Source organism: Acanthopagrus latus, chromosome 7 (assembly GCF_904848185.1).
Source record: "Acanthopagrus latus isolate v.2019 chromosome 7, fAcaLat1.1, whole genome shotgun sequence".
Taxonomy (NCBI): Eukaryota; Metazoa; Chordata; class Actinopteri; order Spariformes; family Sparidae; genus Acanthopagrus; species Acanthopagrus latus.
This window is the reverse complement of record NC_051045.1, coordinates 9,743,344-9,762,325: the sequence shown is the minus strand read 5'-3', so window position 1 is coordinate 9,762,325 and position 18,982 is coordinate 9,743,344. Positions and strand designations below refer to the sequence as shown.

The 18,982-nt window shown below is 44.5% G+C and overlaps 1 protein-coding gene across 8 annotated transcripts in view; it reads left to right on the top strand.

Annotated features, from left to right (window-relative positions):
- zmp:0000000926 (ataxin-1-like) overlaps nucleotides 1-18,982 on the top strand; it is a 79,818-nt gene that overhangs the window by 51,656 nt on the left and 9,180 nt on the right. The window contains exon 1 of one of the 8 annotated variants that reach the window (XM_037103342.1): nucleotides 11,935-12,083. The exons of the other annotated variants lie outside the window; for them this stretch is intronic. The gene's annotated coding sequence lies outside the window, so the exon portion shown is untranslated. Of the gene's footprint in view, nucleotides 1-11,934; nucleotides 12,084-18,982 lie in introns of those variants that run through there. 8 annotated transcript variants of the gene reach the window in all.

Genomic DNA, 18,982 nt, shown 5'->3' with positions numbered 1-18,982 from the left:
CTCATCTATTCTCCCTCCGTCTCTCTCTTACTTTCTCTCTCCATCTCCCTCCAGCTCCCTACAGTACATCCCCCTTTCTCACGCACTCACGCTCTCTTGTGTTCTTAGTCTTTTCTCTCACAACCCTTCCTCCATCTCTCTTTATAACTGTGCTTCTGTGTATCTACCTCTGCAGATCAAGACTTATTCAGACTCAGACAGTCTCAAACTCTATAAAGTTCAGACAGACACTCAGGGTCTCTCTGTGGTAGGCTTGTCTCCTTTAGTTTATAGATTTGCGGCCAGAGAAAGAGACAGACGGAGAGAGAGAAGGCGACAGGAGGAGGTATGGTATGAGAGAGAGAGAGAAAAGCCTGTTGGCGCTTTATATACATTTAAGTGTTGTATTTGAGATGAGGCTGATGATTGATACACCACAGATAGCACCCTCTCCATCTCATTGGCGTCACCGTTACTGTCCATCCAAACAGTCACTCCATCAGGTTGCAGAAAGTTGAGCAGCTGCTGTGTCGTCAGCCCTCTGCTGCCCACACCGAGCCCCTTCTGTCCGTTACAACTTTGTCCAACAGCAGACTGCGAACAATGTGGCTCTTTTATCTGTGTGTGTGCATGTCTGTGTCAGCAAATCGCCTTTTTCATGAATGAGAGTGTGTGTGTGTGTGTGTGTGTGTGTGTGTGTGTGTGTGTGTGTGTGTGTGTGTGTGTGTGTGTGTGTGTGTGTGTGTGTGTGGGCATAGAGTGCCTCGGATAGTAAGGGGGGAAGGTACAGGAGGAGGAGGAGGAGGAAGGGGCATGCCACTAGAGTCAGCTCTTCTAGGAAGCGTGATGGGCCGTTTTGAGTCTCTTGTTGACGTAACTTTATCCAAACCCCCCCCCACCACCACCACCACCATAAAAAAAACCCAGTACGTCATCTTTGGCCCCTCAGAATTGCTTTGCTTGCACTTCTCCGCTGCATTGTGGAACTGAAACACGCTATTAATAATCCTGGTTAAGTGTGAGTCGAGTGTAACTGAGAGAGTGCGTGTTGGACACAGCTTGAAAGTCCATTGAGCTGTGTAGAGGAGGTGAGCGGAATGTGCACCACATGGCATGCACCTCAAAAGAGCACATCTCAGTGCGGCAGAGAACAGTTTGTCTCCCTGCGTGCGTGTTTGCGTGTTTACTGGACTGTGTGTGTGTGTGTGTGTGTGTGTGCCTGTGTGTCTGTGCAAGGTAGGCTACAACATGTAGCATGTGTGTGACAATGCGTACACAGTGTGAGATTGCTAGAATGGGAATTATGCACTCAACACAAGTCCCAGGTTTCATTTCCGTGCGACAAATGGAGCCGCTTCACCACCTGGCAACTTAAAACGTGAATTAAACCTGCCTGTTGCTTGGGCAGAACTGATGCTCTTTTATTGGTTTTAAATAATGCAAATCAATGCGATCGATCCATTTTTTTTTTTTTTCCCCAACACTCCGATGGGCTTTTTTTTTTCTTTCTAAGGCAGAGGGAGCGTTCTTGTCAGCTGTACTTCGCTCGTTTGGGATCCCCGGGCCTGGTCACGGATAGCTCAGATACACTGTAAATGGCTAATCGGGTATCAAACCAGCGGAGAAGAAAAAGCGCCTCCACTCCGTGTCTCATTCATTATTCACAGCCAGCAAATGAAGTTGGTACAGTGGGAGCAATCAATTATAGATGAGAGAAGGTAGGAGGGAGAGAGAGAGAGAGAGAGTGAGAGAGAGAGAGATGAAGGGGATAGAGAGAGGCCTACCTTGCATGCAGCAGTGCTTCGGCATGTCAATGAACATCACGGCAGCATTCTGAATCGGCAACCTGCATGCACTCAGCTACTCAGGAAGTGTGTTCGTGAGGGCCCAGAATCCTGAACAGAGGGCCTTAAACAGAAGTGTGCCGGTACCTTTCACACCACACCAATAGCATTTATTTGATAATGACTCGGTGTTGTTAACGTTGTAGTCCCTCAGTTCACTTTTGTGTGCACTGGTGTTTTTCTATGGCTCGCTGCACTGACACACTCATAGCGAAACTGCATTGGGTCTTTTTCATAAATGTCGAGCAACAGTCATAGCGTCCCCTCAGTAGGTTACAGCTCGCTCCGAAACCAGGATATAAAATTGGTCCAGATGCAGCATTGTTGAATTAACACTCTCACAGTCCTTCGAACTCTTCTGTGTTTGAGTCACACAGGCCTTTTTGTTTTTTTGTTTTTTTTTGGGGGGGGGTCCTTTTCACTCCTACCTACCACATGGCTTTTCTGAGATAATGTGGTAGTGATTTTAGGATTTAAAATGACTTTTTCATTTGCATTCTTGCTGGTTATTCACACGTACTTCAATGTTATGCACTTATAATTAGTAGAAACTGTTTGCTGTGTTCTCTCTGATTGATCTTGTCTTCTCTTCAATGCCGTGTTCCTTCACGTAACGTAACCATGGTATAAATTCGGCCTAAAAGCAGCATTGTTAACACTCTCTCACAGTCTCCAGGCTTTTCTGTGTATGAGTCACACAGGCATTTTTTTTTTTTTTTTTTGTCGTTTCACTTTGAGTAACTACAGTATGTTACACTTGCCGTAGCATAAACAGAATTTCTGAGATAATTCAGCATTGATTTTTAGGAATTAGGACAAAAATAACTTTTTCTTTGGCACTCTTGCTGTGGAATGTACCTTCTTAGGTATGTGCAATGATTTTTTGTAACAAAAATGAATTATGAAACAGAATAAAAGAAACTTGTTCACTGTGCCATCCTAAGGACTCTGATGGATCTTTTCTTCTAATGGATGCCATTCGTGTTCTTTCACATTCAGTCAAACCAGGATCTAAAATTGGTCCAGGTGCAGCATTGTTAACACTCACAGTCTTCAAACTCTACTGTGATTGAGTCACACAGGCATTTTGGTGCCCTTTTCACTCTTAGTAACAGTATATGTCACACATGCCATCATCACAAACAGATTTAGCAGTGATTTTGAGGAATTGCTTGCTGTTGATTGTACGTTCCTCACTTGAAATGTCACGCCGTACCATCTCTTGTACTCTCTGATTGAGTCTTTCTCTTCGATGACGTATTCTTTCACATTTGATAACTTTGTCTTGCTGAAAGCGAGAGTAAAGAAAACACTTTGATCACAAGTTCAACTTTTTGGGACTTTCCTGGAAAAAAAAGCAGGTCCTTCACCTCAATTTACTGCTCATCTTCCTCTGTGCCAGTGACCCACAGGGGCAGTTTCACAGCTTCAACCTGTAGCTCTACGCCCATTTGCATTCATCGTGGGGCTGCCCCATACATGCATACAACCACACACACACACACACACACACACACACACTTTTAAGATAACATACGCCACTGAGATTATAATTATTAGTCGAGAGACCTTTACTTTCTGTCTTTTCTCTACAGCTGTCCTAAACACTACACGAAGAGGTTTTCAGTGAACCTCCATTGTTGTGCTTGGAAAGTCTAACTGTAAAGTTGTAAACTGTCTGTTGGAATATTTGTATCAATCTCTCCATCACCTCACTATTCGTTAAATGTCAGATATTGGCTTCTGGAAACTGCTCTATTTATTTTTCTGTATTTGGTGTTTGTGTGTCAGTGTATATGTGTGTGTGTGTGTGTATATGTTAGTGTGTGTGTGTGTGTGTGTGTGTGTGTGTGTGTGTGTGTGTGTGTGTATGTTAGTGTGTGTGTGTGTGGGCAGAGAGGCTGTTTGATGTGACTCAGATCCAAACCCAGGCTGGTTTCTCTCACATGTGTGTGGGACGCATCCAGATGGCTCCACAGGACTGCACAAATGTCACTCTGATAATGAGACAACAGGGCCTGTTGAAATGCAGGTAGCGTGGCTGTGGTGCATGCTTTTTGCACAAACACATGCACACAAACAGACAACGAGAGACAGAGAGATGGGGAGAAAGAAAATAAGAAAGAAAGAGGCAACGGTGAACGCGATAACAAAAAAAAGAACACAAGTAAGAAAGTGATGTTCACGCTCTCAAAGGTTTTAAACAACATTTACCGCCACTAGGTGTCTCACTAGAGCTCCTTTTTCTCCGACAAAAAACAAATGGGTGTGACAGCCACACCTCCACTCAAACCACATCCCTCTCCTCCAAGACACCAGAGTCCATTGACAAAAACAGTAGTTCTAACTTTCGGACCGTATTACACAAACTTCATTAAAACTTCTCACCATACATTAGCTACATATTCAGCTTTGAGAGAAGCGAACCTAATTTTTAGATTGCTAGCCATTGTGCTCACGCTAGCTATCTGAAACATCAAGTCAAATTTGCTTTAGGCACCAAAGTCTGATGTTTTCATGAAAATGTGAATGCCCGCTGAACGCCTCAGACTGCTGTGGCTTTTACAGTGCTGTGTGGGACGTCACTTTCTGTAAACGCAGGGAGTTTTTAAAGTTTCACGGGGAAGAACTCAAATGCAGTAACATTCAAGCAAGAGAGAAGGTAGGATTGCAACATACACAGTGCAAGTGTGACTTCATAGTCTGCTCTGGAAGCCTTTACGGTACTCCATCATATCTTTTTATAGCAAATAACCAGGGATTTGCACAGTGGCTACCTGCTGGTGTGTCTTTGCCGTACTTGTCCTGAGTTGTGGTCAAATGAGCAACTGTTAATACTCTTTCTTCCCGAAGGAACGAAAGGATGCTCTGCTAATTCTCTAATGAACACATTTTTCCGATATATTTTCATTCTTCAATTTTCTTCAAAATTAAAGTCGCCCGTTATTTCGGTATAGAGTAGCTTATATAACAAAGCGGCCAGCCAGAAAGTGTTGGGTTTTCTAAAGCAGCTTAAAGCTGTCAAGACAAAACAGTAAAAATAAAGTAGATATCTGACAGTATAACTGGGGCACAGGAGAGAAACTTAACCTCAGATGACAGAAGTTCTGTTAGAAGTTGCAAAACTGAAAGCTAAACACACAGCCCTTTTAAAAATGCCTTTCTCACTGGTCTCCTGCGCGAACTGAGTCCGGTAAATTTAACACAGGGTTGGTTGTGGGGCAGATGAGGGCACGTTGTGGGTTGACCGCAGTCGCGAGATGTCACCGCAGCCCACTTGGAGGCAGGGCAGGCTCACTTTGGTCCAACTGCATTGGGGGTCAATTTAGGGCATGGCGCAGCTCAACTCTGTGGCATAGCTCGCGGCAGAGCTCCTTTGACTCTAAAAAAAAAGTGCCGGTGAAAAAGCTCCATATATTCATGCTCTCATGTAGAACCTTTAAACACCATCTGATCTACGGAGAAGTGTCCCTTTTCTATTTAGCAGGTTGACGTGCAGGAAATAATTAATGCAATCATCCACTGATTTGAGCCAAATGACAACTCCGACACCTTCAGTCCATGGAGGTCATCACAGGTCGGCGCTCAGTTGCCATGGGAACAGGACGGAGACACGGAGGAAAATTCTCCTGAGCACCAAACAGTGACACCTTATGCCGTCTCCGAGAGACTCGGCTGAGTTGCACATGCAAGTGTGAAAGCAGGAGTGAGAAGTTGTTGTTTATTTAATTTTCCTACGAGTCACAAGAGTGGCCTGTCAACCCCACTCTTTTTCACACCCTCTCTTTCTCTTTCTCTCTCCTGCTTAAAAACCCATTTTCACACGTACCCTGGTGGACGCTTGCTCACACATATTTTCTTTGTCTGCGCCTCTCTGCTCAGTAGTTCTCTCACACAATATATTCTTGTTATTTTAAACAGCAAAGATGCACAGGTGCAATCCTGTGTGTGTGTGTGTGTGTGTGTGTGTGTGTGTGTGTGTGTGTGTGCATGTGCATAAGTGAGATAGTATCTGTAATTCCAGCTCTTCGACTGCTGTGACCTAATGTAACTATTGCACCTACATTGTCAAACCTCCAACAGCTCGACTCAGTCGGCCTCATGAGGTTGCTGCACCTGTTTGTCTAACATGCACACAAACACACGTTATATATCAGCCCACAGTCACAAATACTAATCCACTGACACCATTACGATCCAAGGCATGTGTGTGCTCAGTGTGTGTGTGTGTGTGTGTGTTAGTGTGTGGTGTGGGTGGCGCTGCTGCTGTATCAAACACTGTCTACTGCTGGCAGCAAATTTCCTCTGAGGTGATCTGTTATAGTGACAGGGCTGCAAGTATTTTTAGCCAGAGAGAAAGGACAAATAATGAAGCAGGAAAGACAGAGGGAGACAACAAGGGGACGAGCGGGGAGGGAGGGAGGGAGGAAGGGAGAGAGAGAGAGAGAGAAACAGGGGGAGTGAAATCAGAGGGTAAACCAAAACCACCTGGATCTTGCTGACTTGCTGCTCCTCTGTTTAGAGCACTGGCCATATACATCGCATTACACACTCACACCTCATGGTCATGGCAGATGAGATGCGCGCATAGATGTAGAGACACATTGTTTACGACACTTACAAAATTTAAAGATTCATTGGTTTATTACAACTTGGGTCACAGCTCCGGCCATCGACACATCATTGAATCATTGCTAAAATCAGAAGAATGACAACATCCGAAATGCTAATGTGTTACACTAAAAAGGTGTCCCAAGTATTTACAGGCCCAACGTTCTGGTTCAGCTTTGACGTTAGGTCAAAGGTGAGCCAGAAAGATGGGCCTGTAGTGGGCTGAAATGATAAGTTGAATAAAACAAGACATCTCAACTATTTTAATAATGGATTCATTGTTTTAGTCAGTTACATTTTCTCAGTTATCGTTTCTACAAGCCATTAGTGTGCTCTCATGTTTGTACATGACATAAGCTGTGTACCGTACTGTAATTTCTACCAGAACGCATTCACATGACATATTTATAACCTGACTGTCATTTTGGGGAGCTGGAGGTGATGGAAGCCAGCGACCACAGTTCTAAGTTTCGACATTTGTAAAGTGTGAAAGCACTGGATATTTCTCATGAGAGCCCATCATCAGCATTTGTAAGCATGACGCCAGCGGACATCTCCAGTCACTGAACGACCAGTTAACTGGGTATTTTGAGTCTGACAAAGTGTCTTTTGTGCCTAAAACCAATATTGGACCAAAAGAATTGTACATTTTACAACATATCCATTGTTGGAGAAGTGTGCATTTCCAACATGATCGGGATGAATTTTGCTGTTTTCCTTTTTTTAATGTGAAAATAAACTGAATATCTTGTTTCGACCGTTGGTGGGACCAAAAAAAAAAAAATTGATGATGTTACTTTGAGGTCTCAAAACAATTAATAAAAATGAATGATGAAAGTATTCAGTCAGTGAAACTTTATCTACACCAAATAGTACGTGCAGTATGGTTACCATTCACTTTCCTTTTTTTCCTCCACAAGTTTGGCTACACTTGGGGTTTGTTTGCAGACTGTCTGATCATTTGACCGCTCATGTCTCCTGCCACTGCTGACTTTTTATTGTGCTATCCCAGATCTCTGCAGTTAACTTGGTGACTAGAACTATCCTTCAAAGTGGGAGTTACGTGTGGTGGAACAAGATTCCCAGCACTGACAAAGCGTTTACCCAGGAGAACGTATAAGAAGTGAAATAATGGAAATAGAAGGACAAAGACTGAGACAGACTTCTTCTTTTTACTTATAGAAAGACACTGGTTTTTGGTTCGGTTGTCATGGCAGCAGGCAGCTTTGGCCTTAACCTCAAAGTAGCGGGTAAAACAATATGAAACGCTCAAAGTGGTGGTCGGGACATTCTGGTTTGCACACGCAAGTCGTGAGGCCTCTGTGAAGCACAATGTCTCTCTCTCTCTTTCTCTCTCTCTCTCTCACACACACACACACACATGCACACACACACACACACACTCACACTGGTTTGTTCCCTGAGTCAGCACTCTGCCTCAGCTCCAGTTTCTCTACCCCGGCCCGCCTCTGCCTGCCTGCCTGCCTGCCTGCAGGACACTATTAGGACATCACTGTGTGTGTGTGTATGTGTGTATGTGTGTATGTGTGTGTGCATGTGTGCGTGTCTTTGTGGGGGAGAGCTACAGTTGCATTTACGTGGTCAGGTCCTTTCAGCATCTTATGCAATACGATATTTTTCACTTTGCGAGTAACCCTGGATATTTCTGTCTGCTCCACCGAATCAGCTATTGTACCAGCGCACCATAAAAGATGCACGTCTCCTCTCGCTCTTCCAAAACATTCCCAATGGGTTTTGCATGTTGTAGTGAGTGTGTACGGCAGTGTGTGTGTGTGTGTGTGTGTGTGTGTGTGTGAGTGTGAGTGTGTGTGTGTGTGTGTGTGTGCGCGCCCAATACTACTAGTTCTGCTAACATGGCCCAAAAATAGCAAACTGGAGAGGTGTGAAGTAGAAAAGGAAAGGACACTTTAGTAGAGGAGTAACTGACACGGGGTGAGTCATTTTCACGCGCACACACATACACACACACAAACACAAACACATGTGTTGTGCTCACATACGAACACACACAGGCATGTAGAGTAACAAAAACGCATAACAAACACACAAAGTCGTGAAATTGTCTCACATTGGTTTTGTCACTGTATGTGTGTGTGTGTGTGTGTGCGTGTGTGTAGGCAGGAATCACGGGTTTGTGTCTCGCTGCCATGTGATTGGCTATCCCTCTCAGTTTGTGTGATTCCGTTTGTCCACACACATTACAGTCAAAGATTCCCCCTCTTTGGCTTGAGGTGGTGCCACACGCTCACTGTGACTTCACAAACTCACATACCCTGTTTTTTTTGGTTTTTTTTCAATGGATCACCGGCGTCTATCCCTGAGCTCTGCGGGCTACCGTAGAATCGGACACTTTAATATAGTGAGATGCTGAATTTGAGCAGCACGCTCCGGTTTCACCCTGTGACCCCCTTCTGTGTATTATAAGCTTGTTAAGGTGTGTCTGACTGTGTGACTTTTACCCCCTGTGCGACACCCGACATCACGCTATCAACACCTGACTCACACTTATTGACTGTGCCTGTTACTGTTACTGACACAGCTCGCTATAAAAACCGCCATATTTACGTTCTCTGAGGGGGGTCACATTTTGCCCTGTGCTGATTTTGGCTTTTAGCGTATCGCTGTAGGAGGCCACACTGAGTCAGCTGTACCATCAGTGGATTGAGGAAGCAAAAGTTTTAGAAATGAGCCATCTCAATTTCATTTCACTCTCATTTTTGATAATTCTACAACTTTTCATTCGGCGAACAGAGTAAGGTGTTTTTTTTCCCAGTTCTATTTACATCAGTGTTGAAAGGATGTTGTAGCGTGAATGCAGAAGTGAGACCGGGAGAGAGAGAAGGAGAGGGGAAACGATACTAAGACGTTTGGTCTTTGCTGTGCCTGATGATCACAAGAGCAAATGATACATGCACGCATATGAACACACACACACACACACACACACACACACACACACACACACACACACACACGCCATGTGATCTCTCGATAGTCACCCCCCTTCCCCTCCCACTCTGTCTTCTGGTTGTTTGATCACAATCTCCCTCCTACTCCAGGGCTCCAGTCAAACAGAAACTATCAAAAGATAATGTCTGCCTGATATGAAAATGATGATGGACTCAGTGATGACCTTTGTCAAAATAACTTACACATTTTTTCCTGTTAGCTGACACAGCAAAAAAAAACATCTCTTAGATCAGACACTTCTTTACATCTGTTAAGAGTGTTTTAAAGTGTCTACACCAATGTAAAGCTTTTGTGTTTATTTGCCTCTAAATCTTTGTAATCGCTTACAAATGCTTTGACCATGACTTCCATCAGTAAAAGAAACTCTACTGTATTAAGGTCCTAAGGCCATGTGAGAAATTGCTTGTCTTATCTTTTGAGTTGTTCAGCTGAGTCTGTTGATGCCTGTTGAAGCAGAGAAATTAAAGAAAAACAATTTTGACAAAATATAGAACATTTTCAAGCCTGTAACTTTAGCTGGATGCCAATATTCAAGGTCCTTCACAGAATTTTCCTTAACAACATATACTGACATTAAACCTTTGTCCCATTAAGTCTTTATACTCTCACTGTTTTCCTCAAAACACTGTGTTTTCGTTAGTTTTTGAGTGTGTGAACATCCTAAGTGACTGATACACTGCTCTTTCTGTATTTTATATTTTTTATAGGGTTTTGGGTTTTATTTTTGACAGAAAATCTTGTGTATGTATGTGTTCTGCTTCATGCACCTCTAAGAAGCGATGTTAAATGTTTAGGACCATATATATATTGTGTTGTATAGTTCCAATATTATATTAGTTGTATAGTTCCAATACATCTATGCAACACAAATGCTGATACCAATATATCTGTGATAGTCCAATATCAGCTGATAGTATCGGCCCACCCATACATCAGTCAAGCTCTAATATATATGGTCAGTTATTTACTTATTAAACATTATCCATGGCCAGGATTCCTGAGTTACGATTGACGCGTCCAGTTGTTGAGTTGGCTTATCAATGATTTAACAAGAATTTCTAATTTCAACTTGATAACAAATACCCTTGACTCCCATTATGAGAAAGCTTGACAACCATTGCTTCTCATATTTACTCTGACAATAAAATAAATATAAGAAACGGTTGTGACAAATGGATTAATGCCTAATCCAGCGGACAGGACCGTGATCACACATCCCAAATAGAGTCTTACTTCAGTTTAAACTCAGCTGGTGCGGGTCATAGGTTCCACCTTGTCCTCCCTTTAGACGTCGTACTGTGGAGAGATCCCTGCCATGTAAGCTGCTCACATGACCCGGCCTGGCCTGACACTCCAAGCTCTGGATCTGAGTCAAATGTTTTGCCCATGATGACAAAGCCAAAAAGATAGTGAAAGTGCTCACCCAGGTGCAGCTGAAGGCATCAAAGTAATCGTGTCTCAGTGAGTTAGAAAATTGAGAACGTAAATCCGGAGGCTATTAAAAAGATATTATTGAAGTCTAATAAACACTTTAATAGTCGGATTCAAGCTATTAGTTATTTTTCTGCAACTTTCATTTCTCAAAATCAGTGGGTGTTTTCCCAACACGGTTGTGTCTCAGGGTGATAAAGGAAGCCTCCCTCAAGGGTTTACGCCAGGTCATGTGTGATGGGAACTGGGGCACGCAGTACAGTGAAGAGAGCATATGACTGATTGCTACATTATAGAGGACATTCCCATACCGCGCCGTGGTTTCAAAATAAGACATGTGTGCGGCCTTTTGGGTTTTTCATGCATGAGAGAGAAGCACATGATGCCACTGCACGCGGATCATGACCAAGTGATTAAGCTAAAAGGGAACTTATGACTGTGATGAAACCCCTCAAGTAAGTCAGATTTGACCAGCTGGTGTTACACTTCACCTGCTGCAACATGTCAGTACACTTACATGTAGCGATTATGTTTAGCACTCTCACCTACAGCACTGTTTGCACGGGAGGCACACCTTTCCCATCACCCCATGCGATTGGCTGACGGGCTAAGAGGCTGAGGTGTTGCAGCAAATAGCACGAGCCGTGGGCCGGTCCATTCCGCAGCTCGAGGGAGGTTAATGAGTGAAGCCGCTGGGCAATCAGCCAAACATGAGCAGCAATGCTAAGGCTCCCACAATGAGCCTGACTGTATTACCACTGAGCTCTGTCTAATTATACACTCCCAGGGAGGAAGAGAGAGCGAGGAAGAGAGAGAGAGAGAGCATATTAGACAGGGGGAAAGAAAAAGTTATCAAGTGTCACTGTGTGTCAGAGAGACTAAGAGGTATGGGTGTAGATTGAAGTTGTAAGGGAGAGACAGAAGGTGTGTGTTAGTCAGAGTGAAAAAGGGGAGAGACACGGAGGGAGGGGGTTGGAGAGATCAAGCAAGCTGGGGAGAGAGAAAGAGAGCGCACTCACAGAGAGAGAGAGAGAGAGAGAGAGCAAAGAGGCGTTTAGAGAGTGAGAAGGAGGAGAGGCAGGAATAGGATGAAGGGAGGGGAGGCTGAGCAGTAGAGAGGAGGAAGAGACTCGCAGCCTCAAAACTGGATATTCCTACGTGCCTGCTCCGCCGCCTGATCCAATGAGTAAACTCTCTGCTACCTGCTACGTAAAGGCACCCGGCGAGGTATGTGACCACACCGTTCTGAGTATGTGTACGTGTGTGTGTGTGTGTGTGTCTGGTTGGAGGAGAGAGAGAGAAAGAGAGGGAGAGAGGGGGTGGGGGGGGCGAGAGAGAGGGGGAGCGCAGGTGTGTTAGCAACTTTGAATGGGGGGGATAAACAGACCTGTATGTTGGGAACGCTCTGAGGAAACAGGTTGAGGAGTTGCTGTCATGTACATGTCATCTGGAGAGTGAGCTGGGTTAATTATAGGGAGCAAATATGTCTGAAGTGTATGTGTGTGTGTGTGTGTGTGTGTGTGTGTGTGTGAGTGTGTGTGAGTGAATGAGCATGTGGTGTACGCTCATGTAAGTCGGCACCTGTGTGTGGGGGTGTTAGCGTGCGTGGAAGAGAATAAGAGAGAGAGAGAGAGAGAAAGAGAGAGTGTGAACAAGAAGGAGAGTGTGACTGATCCAGAGACAGAGGAGTGTGTGAGGAAGACAGACAGAAAGACAGAGAGACAGAGTGAGAGAGAGAGCGAGAGAGAGGGAGATATGGAGGTCCATCACTCAGCCTGATGGCAGATCAGGACTTTCAGAATTAGAGCAGTGGGCTGAAATAGCCCTGGTCCAGAGATAGCCAGGGGCCCTGAAGGAGCCCGCTTAAACTGGGAAGGGATGGATATGAGAAGGGTGAGGGCGAGGTTAGTCGAGTCGCGGAGAAATTTTGGAAGGAGACAGAATGAGCGAGGAGGAGGAGGAGGTAGATATAGGAAATGTGAGGTGCAGATGTTGGGGGCAAGGCAAGACCTCGTGCAATCATAGGGCGGGGATGTGCAGGTGTGTGGTTGCGTCGGGCGTCTGTAATCTAACTTTGTATTCAGGCAGCGTACATGATACATGAGGCAACACGCGCTGGAGGAACTTCCCAATGTCATCTTTAATTTTTAATCGCAACTTCTCAACACTATCTTGTTTAGATACTTTAAATGTTTCTGCATCCCTCAGTTGGGAGCACAGAACAGTTTTTTTCGGTCGGGGGTGCAGACACGATTCCACTCAAATCCCTGCTCATTTCTCGCCGTTCTCCACAGAGAAATACTACGCCAGTGTGCACGATTATGATTTCTGTATGTCTATTTCTGCTCCAGCAGGCGCTGTCCTTCTGCTGCAGTGACATCCCATATGCTGCATATAGGAACATTTCACAGGTTCAAACGGTTCTTTAGCTATGGACGTCTTTCAAGCGAGACGTACAACATTTGTCCCTGCTGACTTAATTCACTTATTTCAATTATGAGGACGATCTGCTGGTGTGCACAGGAAGTCTTATGTCACAGACGGATCGCTTATAGAAATGCTCATTATGGAGCGATCCTCACATGCAAGGATCAGGTTTTCGCTTGTGTTTCCTCATCCTGGATTTGTCACTAAAAGACTCTGCCATCGGGTCAGAGCTGTGTTAAAAACTCTCCTGCATTTAATATATTAACTTACTAACAGAGAAAAAAACCCACAGCTTTATTTCATTTCTCTGGTCATGTACCAGAGAAGTCTCCTTGTGAATGATGTAAAGACAGAGAGCAGAAACTGAATGTAGGCATGTGTCTATATCTGCTGGGACACAGAAATACAACTTGTCCCTGCGGACTGAATGAGAAATACAGCATGTTCTCCGATCCCATGTATCTTGGAGTGCTGTCACCCTGAAGAGCCGAACAGGCCTCTTGTGGGAGAAGGTTGAGTAGCTGCTGGCCCTTTAAGAGGTCTATTTTTACAGGGGCACACTCATGCATGGAGCGAGGCGCACAGAGGAGGCAGTGGCACACGGAGACTCTATCTGCTCTGCCTCACTTCTGTGACTCCACACAGCACATCCTGTAGGACGGTAACCTTGTGACTGAAGTGGCTGAGAGAGAGTCCTAAAAAACTTGTTCAGCCCCGTGGAGGAGCACGTGTTCCCCTCAGCGCAAGCTCAAACATGAAAAAAAAAAAAAAAAACACCTGGAAGTTACGGGGTTCACACCCGACAAGGAGATTCAGCCCTCTTTCAAGTGGATCTCTCTGAAGTCTCGAAGTGATAATGAGTGGGAGCTCGCAATAAAGACACCCTTATGCACACTGTACACAAATGTGCCAACATTCCCACATACTTGTTTTGATATGCAGATAGCTATGAAAGAAATCTGAAAACATTCATGCCCCTTCTTACAAACACATAATACACTTTAGTTTACTTACACCCCCACACTCCTCGAAAGAAAGCGCAGGGAAAAAAAAAAAAAAAAAAGAGCACATTTCAGAACATTTCTTACACAAACACTCATCCGTGCACTTAGGGGTGCGTGTAGTGCTTTACACCCACGCGAAAAAAAATTACTTATACGTCCTCAATATCTGGACCCAAAATAATCTTTCCTTATGCAATCTGCATGTTATATAATGCATGGCCTGTCATTATCACAGCCCTCCTTCACGCCCTGCTGTGCCTCTCCACCTACAGCACCACACAGACAAGCAGACACACACACACACTCTCTCTCACACACACACACACACACACACACACACACACACACACACACCCTGCACCTTGTGTTGACAGTCATATACTCTACTCTAGCACTCTCACCCACGTTGAGTGTGCGCTCTCAAACAGCCAGCCAGATTAGTGAGAGGGAAAGACAGAGGAAGACCATGAGTAGGTGGGGTGGTGGTGGTGGGGGGGAGAGACTGAAAGTGAAAGAGAGAGAGAGGGAAAACTTCGAGAGTGAAGTGTACATTCATGCAGAGACAAAGCATTTGCATGGTTAAATGAAGATGTGCATTATTCAAGGCTGTATGTTTTATGTTTGATTTGAGAAAATTCCCATCTTTCACACCCCCCACACTTTTAGTAGGTTTTCAAAGAGACGTTACCTCGCATGACCTTATTTTCGTATTCATTTTCTTTACCACCCGGCTCCCCTTCAGGGGCCTATTAAGCAGGGAAAGGCTCACCGCTCACCGCAAAATGTGTAGTGGATGATCAGTGTCACCATCAGTCACACCTACAGTATGAGCAAACACAGACTTGCATGTCTTTACATAACTCTAACCCCTAACTGATAACAGAAGTCAAACCTCTGTCCGTCTTGCTGTTTGGCAACAAAACTGGGCTGGCCTTATATTAACTCAGTCTGTATTTGATTTAATAAAAAATGCATATGAAAACATTTTATATTGCTCCAAAGCAAGGGGTGCCCAAACCTTGTCCCTCGGTCAACTGTGGGCCAAAAAAAGAAACTATTGCATTGTGTTGTTAATATTAGAAATGGTACGATACTGGTACGATGCTCTGAGAGGCAAGTGAGGAAAAAACAATGCTTGCAATCAGTTTTTGTAAATTTGAATGACAAATTGACAAAAAACAAATTAATCATATATCGTACGATGTATTGAAAAGATGGAAAATGCTGTTCGGAAGCTCTAAGGGGCAAGTCAGGAAAAAATACCTCTAGCGATCTAATTGCTACATTTGATCTAAATTGTTTCCCTAAGAATGACAAATGATTTAAGAACAGGTAATTATCTAACTTCCTGTCTATTTTGCACTTAGCAAAAAATCTCACTCAATCTCCCTACCTTCCTCTCTACGACACCACATGAGCATGTGGCGGTAACCGCCAGACATCGCAGAGAACAGGAGGATCCTGCTCTCTGCTCGTTCACAAGCAGACAGGACCGCCAATGGAACATGCACGACGAGCTATTTAACACTTATTTTTAAGACAAAATATATATCTTATAGCAGCTTTAAAATCCTTTCATCTCCCAGAAAATAAATCAACACAAACAGTAATTCATATTCTGATTTTTGATTTTTTTTGCTCGAAACATCTTCAATCTTACCTCTAAATTTAACTGACAGATGACAAAATGCAGTCTTCATCCACATCTTAACCCCCTTAACTCACCTCACTGTAGGTTAGGTAGGAAACAGTACAAACAAAACGCTACTGCGCAGATTTTCCCTCTGGGATGTGCTGTTGGTGATTTTTTTTCCTGTGTGTTTGTCTTTCTTGAGTCAGTCGAGGGGACCTTCTTTGCCACAGTTTCCTAGATCAGCGTCTCACTGTTGAGGTGTTTGGAATTGGCTTGGGAATTCAGCCGGGCGAGCCAGGAGTGTGATAATAATCCCAAACAGAAGCAGGTGTTTGAACACAGTTGACACCGTGCCAGACTACTTTAAGGTGACAGACACACCTGTCGGTCGGGATGTACCACGAGAGGAATGTGCAGGAAGTGATATTTCGTAGGGCACATTCATATTCGCATCCACTTAAGTTAAGCGGGTGGTGTTTGTGTGTGTGTGTGTGTGTGTGTGTGTGTGTGTGTGTGTGTGTGTGTGTGTGTAATGATGCATAAGGAATCTGTTGGAGTCATTTTCTTCGCTCTTTTTGTACAGATCGTTTTCTTTAGCCCTGACTCGCTAACCCTTGTGTATGATCAGGCAGTATGTTCTCCTCCTCCTCCACACTTCATCTACAATAGGGGTCAATGACCTTTCAACCCTGCCACCCACCGCTTACACCCACAGTTTTTCAGCCAGGCCTGCCTCTTTGCCTGCTGGAGCCCATGCAAGTAAATATGCTCCCTCGTATAGACAGAGCCGTCGAGCCCAAACACGATGTAAACGCACAGTATCGGTTTTGGTCTCACTACATAGAAAGTGTAACGTCTGAGACATCCTGTAGCTTATAGCATCAATAGTGTCCTGAAAGCCTGTCTTGAAGCTGTGTGTGTGCAATGCCCCTCTCTTCACTTTACAGTATCCTGTGCAAACATTAAAACCACTCAGCCAAAACATCCCTCTTCTAATTTAATTTGACGTCTTTTTTTTATTGGTAATTATTAGCAGAGATTATCAAATAGCAGCTGAGTGATGAAAGGTTCTCTTTCAAGTGGGACTCTCCCGTTTGTTCATTTAGAAAACAAGCATTAAACCCACTCAATCCTCTTTCATTATGATTTGCAGCTCCCTTTTGTAACAAACTGTATAAGCCTTGTGTTGAGTGAATGGCTGTGACCGTGTGTGGCTGGGCAGCAGATTTGGTGTGGGAGGGGTTGTAGAGGAGCAGCAATAATGCCAGTGTATAGCGATGTTGCCTTGAATACCGGCAGTGATAAAGGTATTCCAGACAGCATCTATGAAGCCAGTCTAGACAGCCTCTTTGAAAGTGAATGGCACTTGAGCTAGCAACGGGACACCTGGCCATGCTCTCTCCACGGAGATGTCATCAGCGTGCTTACAGCTTGCTGACATTTTGCTGCTAAACTAAAGAACCAAAAGAAACCCAGTTTGACTGACAATCACCAGGGGACACAGCCAGAAACAACAAATCTTTGGAATGAAAAGAGATCTCCCCCCCCGCCCCCCAATTCTTTCACACATACACTCTTGTCTCCTCTCCTTCAACCTGTTTCTAACCCCCCACCCCCACCCCCACCCTCTTCTCCCCAAGCTACTGATCTAATAGCGTGAGAGTACTACTCACGTCAAGGGCTCTGAGTTGGGATAATCATGTCACAAACCTAGCAAGAGTGGCTGCTACCTGTGCACCAGACAAGCTGAGCATGTAAGAAGTTTGAGAAACTAATTTGTGAGTGAGTGGAAACACAACAGCATGACTGTGCATCAGCAGTGTGTGACATCACCGCAGTTGCAGAAGACTTGTTGTCACCTCACCAAGAGTGGCGCGTTTGTTTGTTGCATTTTTTTTTTTAAGTCTTCGTGATGCCTAGAAATTGAAACCAAAGTCGTGTCTTTGCGGTTGAAAAAAATAGCTGGCGCAGATGCCGCATAAGAGGCATATTATCAGATCGAGGCAGTGGAAAAGAAGACAAGTGAAACTGCCATCAGTACACACTTAAATGTCAATGAATGACAACGACATAACACCCGCCTTTGAAAATGTCAGCAACAGGGTTTTGCTGAATGCCTGTTAACTGTTGTACTTGTTCTACGCTGACCTCTGCATGCACAGCCACATGTGCAGGACATGTTTTTTGCGTGTATCTATGGGAACACTGCAGCAGTCTGGAGAGCAGAAAGAGGTGGAGGAAATTTTTGCTTCTGCTGACTGGCTGACCTGCATGTAATTAGTCAAGTCATATTTTTAACTGATACTGCGTAAAAGCCAGCTTAAGAAGCCATAGCTGCCCTATTTATACCCTAGGGGCTAATGGCCTGTACCACTACACAGGGGGATTTCCTCCCAGAACTATACTAAGCCTGCCTTAGGCCGTACCAGTTAGGATTCACAGGGATTAACCCAGCAATACATTACGGGCGTCACCCTCGCGTCTGCATCACTCGCACTGTTCCAGGCTCTTCTTATCAGCTCTTCTTTTGCAGTGTTCAGCTGTTCACAACTTTTGCTGTATTAGAAAGTGGTATATTCTTTTTCGCGTTGCGAAGGCCGATCGTACTCTTAAAGCTCTTCAGTCAGTTTTGTCCGCAAATGTATGTCGCTTTAGCAGAAAGTATCGACTCTTTTCATGGGTGTTTGTGTTGCGATGACAGTGCAGCGTGCCCTGTGAGTGTTTGTATGTATGTGTTTGTGGGTGTTAATAGTAACTCCTGAGCCTCCTAAGTCCATCCTCATTGTGGTTGAGCCTGCTGCGGGCAGGGCTGCTGGCTCATCCTGTTGAAGAATGGGTCAGGGCCCCGAAGGCTGACCTGGCCTTCTGCCCATTAAGCTATCGCCCGTATCACCCTGTCCTTTTATCAGCTTAGCCCGGCTCCCTGCCGAGTAATCTGCCACACAAAGCTAGTAGTACTCCCCCCCCATTTCCTCACCCCTTTACCTCACCCTCCATCCTTTCCTCTATCTATCTATCTATCTATCTATCTATCTATCTATCTATCTATCTATCTATCTATC